The sequence below is a fragment of the Thalia democratica genome, chromosome 5 (assembly GCF_965202585.1).
Source record: "Thalia democratica chromosome 5, ktThaDemo2.hap1.1, whole genome shotgun sequence".
NCBI classification, from domain to species: domain Eukaryota; kingdom Metazoa; phylum Chordata; class Thaliacea; order Salpida; family Salpidae; genus Thalia; species Thalia democratica.
Window position 1 is genome coordinate 42,643,094 of NC_139169.1, and position 10,693 is coordinate 42,653,786.

A 10,693-nucleotide genomic window follows, 5' to 3' on the forward strand; every position below is an offset into this window, starting at 1 on the left:
CGCTCAAATATCATTATTCTTTTGTTTCAGAAAAACGTCTCAGAACTGTTTTTGTAAGAAAGTTTATATCAGTAAAAACATTTATATTATAAAAGCACAATAATAAGATGCTCATTATTTTTTTAATCTTTAGTTTTTTGTTGTTTTATATTATGTCACATTAAAATTAGCCTTTCTTTTGCAAATATTCTTTGAATAAAAAAAAATTTAAAAATTTTTGAAAAATTTAGAGAAATTTATAAAAATGGATGGAAAGCGTCAGAAAATGACTTTATGAAACAAGTTAAAGGATAAAGGTAAAGTTGCACCACCAAAGCCACCATATGTCTCCCGTGATAGTATGAGGGAACTTCTTAGGATTTTCAATGCTGAAATGAGAATGAATTCTCGATTTTTTCTTTCTGGATAAGTGCGTACTTAAGGCGGGGTGCGTACCAAAAAAAGTGCGTACTTAAGCGGTAGTCTACTGTATTGTAATAGTTTGTTATTGTTTTAAGATTTTAGTTGTGAAAGTTAGTGATTAATTTAAGGTTTTTATAGTAAAAGTTCCTTATATGTCGTATCGCTTGTTTAGTTACATTTATGCTAGGAAATGCTAAATAATTTTGTCTTTTTTCAGACAAGCTGTGTTTGTTAGGTAATAATACAAGTCATTTGCTGATAGATCTGTTTATTGCAAGTACAAATATCATAAACAGATGGTTCAAGTGATGTAATGGAAGTTTTAACAGTGTATTCAGCAAAAAAAAACTGTTGTTTTAAGCTGTATTAGAACTAGATGGAAAGCTTTATATAGTTTGAAGTATTAGATTATGTATTTTAGAATAAGTTTAAATTAAGAGCTTAATTTACAAAAGTCAGGAAATTTTTCTCAGCTTTATCTGTGGCAACCATGATAAAACGTAATGCAAAACAAAACTATATTTAATAAAGAAGTATATTAAATGGTCATTCAATCTCTTTGGGTCGCACCTTCAAACGTCCTCAAGACGTTATGTTCCGACGACCACGGTCGCGGACGACCAAATCGCAGTACAACAGAGAATTCGGGTTTCACTCGTCGCTCATCCGCAGAACATGACCCCAGCTGTGGGCAAAAACATAGGTCTCAAAACTTCCTCGTTGTTGCGATCCAATAAGTAAACGGTGGAGGCATCGTATGTAGAAGGTGTTCATTTTTTTTTGTGATTTTGAGAAGGTTTACATTTTGCAACCGTATAGTAGAGTACTGCATACACAAGCACAATGAACGTTCGACATAGTGTAAATGATTAACTTTGAGTTGGCTAAAAATCTCGCAGTCAAACGGAAAAGTATGAATCCTTACCAATCCGACAATTGTTTTTAGCCTGACGACTGCTATGATATCAAAACTATAACATACGAATAAAAAGTTGTAATCTATGTGTAATTGAGAATTTTAATCTTACATTAGCAGATTTTGATTTGTGGATTCGGTTTTAGACTTGTAAAATACCTAGCTTTTTTATCTTTAAAATAATCTAAAAAAGCTTGCTTAACTTCATTTTTTACATAATTACAAGTTTAAGCTAGTTTATAAAAGATGTAAAGTTGAAAACTTTTATTTTATGCATTTTGAGCTAGTTTTACAACTTTTAAACTAAATTGCTTGAATTATTATTTTTTAACTTAGTACACTTAATGTGATTTTTAACAGTTTTTTAATAAAAAAATTAATTTTAAAGAAAGTTTAATAATTTCAAAAGTTAAATGATTTTCATGCCACACTGAAATCGAACTTGACAAACACATTTGCTTATCTTGTAGTCGTGTTTTTAAGATGAAGCTTCATCTTGTTAGAAATTAAAATTATTTTTATAGTTTCTCTTCATCTCTTATAATATATTGTTTACTCTTTTTAAACATGATTAAAAAAAAGGAAGTTTTAAGAAAACAAAGTTGAGCAGAGAGTTAAGTAAATGTATGTTTCAATCCACTTTCAATTTAAATATGATTGTAATTTGATTAAGAATTTTTATGATAAAACTGTTTTTTATTAAATTAATATGTTTTCAGAGCTTATGTTGTTTTTTCTAATACTTTTAAAATCAGAGATTTTATCTTTTTTTTAAACTTAATTTTTTTTAAAAAATTCATACAAGTTTAAATGTTAGTTTTTGTATCACGTTTTAATGTTAGTATGTTCAGTTCGTATTTTTACAAATTCAAAAAATAAAAAAGTTATTAGTTAAAAAACTATTTAAACTTTGCTAATTCAGTAAAGCTTTCTAAAAACTTAATTGTCTCACGGCATACGAAAGTCCAGGCTTTAGCTCTGTAGATTTTTGCCGCTTTTTCGCTGATCATATTCAATACAAGCATACCAGCTGTCTTGCCTTGTAGACAATGTAGTAAACGTTGCACGGCAAAAGACAGTGCTGACGTTACTGATCAATACCAGCAAACGGTTGCTTCATGTCAAAGCATTCTTCTCCGTTTGTAGATTGATCACTAATGCAGGTTTCTTGGATTAACTCCTTATAAGGACAACACTTGTCTGAATCTACCGAGGGCTTGTGATCGTATGATCAAACCTCCTGTTTAACATGGAGGTGTGTAGGGTAGATAGGCGTACACCATATTGTTGGTATAGGATCGTAAAAAAGTACTTAATAGACTGCCAAGGATCATTTAGAAAAGAAAAAGCATATCATAAACGACTGAAGAAGAATTAACGTGTTGCTTCCTCTTATGAAAATTAAGCGATAGGCTCATGTCAAATAATAAAATGACAAGTAGTACGAATCTTAAAACGCTACATAAATCTAGAAAGACTTTTCAAAAACAACAGGTAAACTTTCTTATGAGCTTTATTTAAAAACTAAGTATTAAAGAAGCGACATCAATAAGTTTCAAAAAATTAGAAAAGCAGTTGGACTAAGGATTCTCTTTTGTCATAAGCCCCTTTTGAAGAAATTTAAGAAAAAATTGACCCATTTATTTAAATTTCTCAAAACTACCCTAAGACTTATTTTTACTATCTATCACCAAATCAAGAATATCTATTCAAAATTTTAAATTAAGACCTTATGCTCCCCATTCATTTTGCAGTTTTCTAAACACAAAATTCAGAGAATTTCGTTTAGTTTATTGTTTTATTACAAAAAATTTAAATAAATAAATAAAAATTATGCGTAATAGCTCGTAAGAAGTTTTATAAGCATGCGGTGTACGACTCGATAATTGAAAGGTTTCTTTTGTACACCAGGTCCTTAGACCAAACTTTTTGATTACTTTTTTTATCCTTCAATAAAATACACATATAGCTTCCTAACTTACTAAAATAGCTCATTTTTTAAAGCCCTCATTTAGTTTAAGTTCAAAACCGCCCTTAAATACGCCATATGACTCATTTTGGAAAACCTGATTTAGACCTACGAAAAAGTTAACATCACCTTTGCAATCTGAAACTCGACAAATACTTTGCAGTAAAGTGAATTAAGATGTCGAAATAGTTCAACTTTGTAAAAATGTTTGCCCGATATAGTATTGTTCTTGAGGTAAAATTGTTGTTAGTATACAATATTGATTATACTTTGTTTTAGTTTTATTTAAAAAAATTGATCTATGTATGTCGCTTTGTTGTGTACAAGTATTTAACAAAGACACAACTATATTTCATAAAGGCAGGTAGTTTTCTTAAATAAATTCTGACGTGCTAGCTACATTAGTATTAATTTTTAAGTTTTTTATTTTTAAAATATATATTATTAAGTACTAAACATTAACATGTTAGTTAGGAATAATTGTTGTAAATAATAATGAAAATGAATAATAATTGTAAACTAAATTTTTTACACAATTGATAATACTGGTGTTTTTTTAAACTGTGAGTAGACTTAAAACAAAATTTATAATTTATTGAATGGAAATACAAAAAATAGTAGCAGCGTTTGTAAAAGAATCAGCTCAAATTCGCCGCGGCCTTCTTCATTTCCTTCACTTGCTCATCGCAGCTCCTCATTTTCTCCTCGCACCTCCTCATCTTTTTCCACGTAGCAACTGCGAAAACGCTAAAGGCGACCACCAAAGCCACACCGCAAACTCCTGTGACCGCACTGAAGCCGTTAGAAGCAGAATTTTCCTGCATCAGAGGTTCTGCGTTCTTTTCTGATGCCTTTTCTTTCGATTTCGAAGAATGTTTTTTCAGCTTCTTCTCGCTTTTCTCTTTAGTCGCCGGTTTCAAGCATATGTAGCTGGAAATGGCCGCATCGCTGGTCGTTTCGCTGATCATTATGGGTCCGTTGAGTCCGGTAAGGTGCATGGCGATGGGATTTTCCGGATTGCCGACCACTTCGTAAATTTCGCTCATCTCGCATTCGTCCCACTTGGTTCCGTCCGTGAACTCTTTTACGATCTTGCCGTCGACGTTTTGCACGTCCAACCCGACGTGGTAGTAGGCGAAGTGACCGTGGCCGTGCGAGCATTCTACAGAGAAGTCGTTGTGCTTCTGCAGCGCCTTGATGGCCTCGAAGTCCCGCATGTTGGTGATGGGAGCCAGTATCTTGCCCATCTTCCTACACTTTCTCTTCGCCTCGCACCTGGTCACTTCGTCGGTGTACAGAGTGAACTTTCCCGTCGCAGTTTTCACAGAGTTCTTGCAAGGCATTTTACAATAATTAATGCTGCAAATAAAACTAGTTAGTATTGTGCACGTTCAAAAAAATTGGCGAAAACTTTGAAATTCTTTAGTTATGTTTATTTTTTAATTGTTTGCACGTGTGTGTAACTAAATAGGTTTGCATACTTTTGTGCAAGCGCGTCAGAAACGCTTAGGTTTTGCACAGTTAATTTTTGTTTGATGCGCGTCACACATTTTCGTCAGTGACGTTTTCGGGCGAGTCGTTTTTTTACTCACATTAAACTGAATTAAAACGTTGTTCTTGTTATGAGTTCGCAAATAGTAAGTTAGGTTAGTGATAAGAGCTACTAATTGAAAATAAGATATTTAAAACTAGATAGTAAGGGCTAAGATATAAAGAGTATGGGAGAAGAGATTTAGGGTTTTTGTACGTTATAACAAAGAGTTTTATTTTAGAGGTTAGAAGTATTATAATATTGTTAAAGTTTAGAGTTGAAGTTGTGACGTGTAAAAATAAGACTAATGAGTCACAAATTTAGGTTTAGTTTTAAATTGTGGAGTAAAAAAGATGTGAACAAGACTTAAGACTACCGTACAACCGTGACTGCCTGTAAAAGTTTTATCTGGTAGAAAAATTACAATTTCCAAAAAATTTCAAATAAGTTAAAATTGTACTTGTCATAGGAAAATTGAGGACTAGTACCTCAGACCAACATCAAAGTGCACAAATTGACCAACAAATAAATACCTAAATAAATCCACAATGAATGCACTCTTACAAATTCACTTTTCTGAAAATAATATTCTGTATCAGTGATGAATGTAAACTTTTTCTCAATACAGAGCCGCTATAAATGAAGCTTCCTTAATTCTAGCGGCCCAAAAATTTATACTTTATTAATTTGTCTTGACTAGGCGAATATTGTTCGAAGTCTAAAAACCGATAACATTAAAAAAAGCAAGACTTATATAAATCAAGTTATAGTAAATGTGCTCGGTACTTTCTGAAAACTATACTTTCTATGTTCTAAGGACTTCACTATAATCTTTAAGTTCAGAATTGTTTTATTGGTTGACATAACTTAAATGAAAATATTAAGTTAGAGCCATAATATAACTTTTTGATTTAAATGTTTGCATATATTTTTCTATATTTTCTTTTATAATATGCAAAAATTATCCCTAGAAGTATTTTAAAATGTTTGACAAATTTTGATGCGTTGTTTATGTTTTAATTATAATAACTTTACTATAGAATAAAAGTTGTGTAATTTGACTAGTTTGTGAGAAAATAAGTTTTAAAAACTTCATTTAATTTTTTAATGACAAATTAATCAATTTCTGTTTGATATCATATTTCTTTGTTTAAAATAAAATATTTATTTAGAATACTTAGAAGTGTTTATTTAGCTGAATTTAATTTTAATCTGAGTTGTTTAAGTAAAAACTTAGTATGAATGTCTGTTTACAACTTTCAAAGTTATTAAATTAATAATAGTATGTTTAAAAACATATAAAATGGTAACACTTTAGACTAAAAACTAATTAAATTTAGCAATACTAATTGATAGCAACTAGTTTTTTAACATTGGAATAATTTTACTACAGTTATTTATTTTGAATACTTTAATCCTTCAAAGCAATCAGTAAAACTTAATGTTTATTGTAGCAAACAAACAATGAAATAAATAAATAAGTTTTTCATACATATCGTTTTAAGTAGTTGACATTTTCAAAAATTTTTTTAAATAATATATTTTTCGCAAAAATTTTACTTACTACATTCTCGGTGATAAATAATAACTCAATTACAAAGATTAAAATTTTTACAATTCTTTAAAGGCTAACAACAAAACCAACTAATAATTTTAATTCAATAAAAAAACTCGTTAGTGTAAACAATTGATCAAGTTTACTTTTTTTATTACAACATTTAAACAAACTTGTTTCATTAGGAAAATTTATTATTTAAATTCTTAAATGAAAATATTAGATGAGATAAAAAGCTACCTATTTTTATATATATAAATTTGAAGTGACAGTATGTTGTCTTTCAATTAATTAGAATTGTTATAAAAGAATACAAAAATTTACTGTTACTAAAATTTTACTTATTTCTACATATCAGAAATGATATATGTTCTTAAACTATATGCTTTTTAAGTATACATATACTTATATAAAATAATATATGTTTAGAGATTAATAGATAATAAAGGAGAGATTAACTTTAGTTATTAACAACTATGCGAAATTAATTTATGATTTTGTGTTTATAGTTTACTAACCTCATATCTAATCTTTAAACCAAACTTTAATTGTTGTAAACTATTTGAAAGCTTATTTACTTTGTGTAAGCTTTTTCTAACTGTTTGTTTTAAACATCTTTATGTTTAAGTAGTTTTTATAGTCACAGTAATCACAAACTAATTCTTTGGAATTATAATAATTTTAAACTTAACGCGTTTTAGTACTAAAATAAAATAAAATTGACAAGTCATTAAAAAAAAAATTAAACGATATCTAAAAATTCACCAAGAAAAATCAATAGTTTTTGCTTTAATAAATTTTATCTCGGTTTAATTTCTCTTTAACGTATTAAAATCTTAAATTTATAAACTTTTAAATTAACTTTTATCTAGTTCAACTTGAAAAAGTTTATGTAGAAAAATAGTCGTTATCTTATCACGTGGACTCATTTTATCTAACATATTATAAAACTTGAAAATAGTAGCTATTATGTACAGCATAATAATTTTTATTAAAATTTGTGTTATTATAAAACTTTTATTTCTTAACTAAATACTTAGAAAAATGCAAAAAATGACTATGAAAACTAAAGAAACAAGTTTTTATGAAAATTAAAAAAAAAAATACAAAAAAATCAGCATGATCAAAGTACAATTGTACAAAGTAAATAGTTCAAGTTAAATTAAAAGCAATCAAAATAAGCTTATTGCACTAACTAAATATCATAAAAACCGTCAAATCTGAGGAACTAAATCTGGCAGGTCCAAGTTTTCCATTTCCATTCGACCTTCTACTTCTACAGGTTCAACAGATGCTAATTGTGAAGAACCACAATTCATTATCTTGCTGAAATTTTTGATGTAGAATGTATTTTATTTCTGTAAAAAAAGTTTATTGACTGCATGAAAAAAAAAGGTAATTGATTTTTTATACTTTTGTTAGAAACCGAATTTTATCTTAAATACTTTAAGAGTTCATTTGAAAAATATTTTGATAGACTCTGCTAAATACTAACAGTAGTAATTTTCTCTTAATTACTTTGGTGGTTAAAAAGTTAAGTAATATTTTAAATTACATGACCACATACTTACATTTGTGTTATATTTGCGTATCGAGTAAAAAAATAAGCTCACAAGGACCACCACGACCACGATAAAGACCACGGTGTACACTGAAGTGAAGGTGATGACACTTTTTTTATCATCAGCTGGTTTCACACTGCTGGTTTTTCTGACGGTGTTGTAACAAAGAACTTGATACAAACGACCACCCAGGCCGAAGCACCTTTCTATCAACTGCATGTTGTGGTTCTTCACAATTAGCATCTGTTGGCCCTGGGTGTCGTTGCACTGCGTTGCATTAGAAGTTTTTATTTTAACCACCAAAGGATTTTTTGCACAGTCAGACAAGAGCTTCTTGATGAGGCCGAAAGATTTTAAGTTTAAATACGCCTCATCACACTCACTGCTTAGAAAATAGTTGTGGTCGCTCAACGTCGCATTGCACTTATCAACGCCTGTTTGTTGTTTATCTCTAGTTTAATAGAAGTAAGTGACAGCTAAAAAGTTTTTTTTAATTCTTAAGTAGATAGAAAACAAAATTTAAAACTGTATTTTGTTTAAAAAATACTAAACTGATTTACTTCAATAAGATTTGAATCTCTTAATTTTTTAGTTTCACATTATTTTTGTTTTTGAAGAAGTGTAAATAAACTATTTAACGACTTAGTGGAAAAACATATTAGAAGTTGATGCAATAAATGATTTAATTGTCAGAGTGCATACTTTATATTATAATACATCAAACTAAAGTTTAAAAGATGCAAGTTGTTTGTACTTACGAGGCGTTTGGCTACCAGCTTCAGCAAAGAATAAAATAAAACACATCCACAAAAAGTTCATTTTTATTTATAGTTTAAATTAATAAAATAGCTAAAAAAATATATATTATTAAATTTAATATCCACTTAAAGTGAAATGGTTCAATTTTTAAAAACACGACATTGTTTATCATTTTTCTTACGGAAAGCAGCTTTAAATTGTATTATGATTAAATAAAAAACAATAAAAAAGCTCATTAAAAATTGAAAAAAAAACTAGAAAAATAACAAACAAAACAAACTATATTTTTTGAACAACACACGTTTTGACAACAGTTTAAAACAAGTTTTCTTCTTTATCAGTGTTATCAACCTACACTACATAACTTGAGAGTGTAGTAATATTTTATGATAATAAAATTATAAGGTTTGTTATCATAAAAATAGAATGATAGTGAACTGCTTATTAGTATTTGCAAAATTATAAAGTTTTGTTGTTCTTTTACACTTTTATTTATGGTTATAAGTTAAAAATCAGTAACTACTATATTAATATATTTCTAGCTCTTTATAGTTTTTTTTAAGCATGTGGTATACTGTTTAATTGCTGAGAGGTCTTTTAATACTTTAGGTGTTTAGACCAATAATTTTTTTGCATTTTCGTATCTGTGTACAAAAAATAAAATAAAATAAAGATATGAATCTATCTAAAAACTCGTTTTATAAATGACAAAATTATCGATAAATTAAATTTAAATATAGTTTTATTTTGATTTTATAACTGATAATGATAAACACTATAAGCTAGTTCATCTACTTTAAAAAAAAAGTTGAACTCGTAAAAAATCCTACGAGGTTTTTGTTTTCATAAAAAGGACTTTAATTTTTTAAAATTTTTACTTTAAATACTTCTTTTTCTCTTAAAAAAATCATTGTATTGTTTTAGATAAGTTATAAGTAATCCAAAATTACTCTTCCTCATGTCAAAAACAGTTAGTCAATTAAAAAGTTGTATTCTAATAAGGTAAGCAAAATATTAAACTTTGATGTATAGAAAGGTTAGATAATAAACTTATATCTATACTTATTGAAACCATTTTATAATCTTATAAAATGTTAGACTTTTAATACTCTTTTTTCTAAAATTAAACAAACCAACATAAAATATTAAGTGTTTGTAGATAATGTTTTTTTTATTATACAACTTAACCAGTAGTTTAATATATTTTAACAATTAATACCTTTGTTCCGTTAATAAAGTAAACAGATTAATACACACTACGTAAAATGTGATTAAAAATTTAAAAAATTCAACTTACGCTTACTTTATAAAAAATATGCTCTTGATTTACTTCCTCTGCATAGTGGTTTACGTAAAAGATAACAGAAAAATTAAAAAATGTTAAGATACTCATATTTTGTTCTATTATTATCATTATTTGTTTTAAGTATTACTTTAGCTAGTAAGTAAAGTTATAAAGGGGTTAACAATTGAATAATTATAATTTTTTTTAGTGCCAAAGCTTTTAATCAGAATAAATATAAATTTTCAATCAAAGCAAGTTAATACTTGCTTTATAATTTGTTTATAGAATTTGTTTTTGATTGAGAATTCTTACTTTTGTTAACCTATTTTTTTCTCATTTTATTCAAATAGTAACAATGTTAAGTGTTCAAATAACCTTTTTTTCTTAATTTTGTATTTTATTTGTTGAATTAAGCTACCATGTATTTAGAAAAGTGTTTTGTTAATTTCCTCCGATTTTTATCGATTAGTTTATGGACTTGTTATAATTACTTTTTAAAAAAGACCAAATGAAAACACTGGAAAACAACAGAATCAAATCCTGGACTTTTGTATGCCGCGTGACTAGCTTAACATTTTGTAAAAATTTTTGATTACATTTATTCAATTATCAAAACAAGATATCAAGAGTCTACCGAGAGCTTTGGTCTGATTGTCGAATTGAAAAAATAAAAACTTGTTGCTAGTTTAAGTATATTTTATAAAAATTTAATTA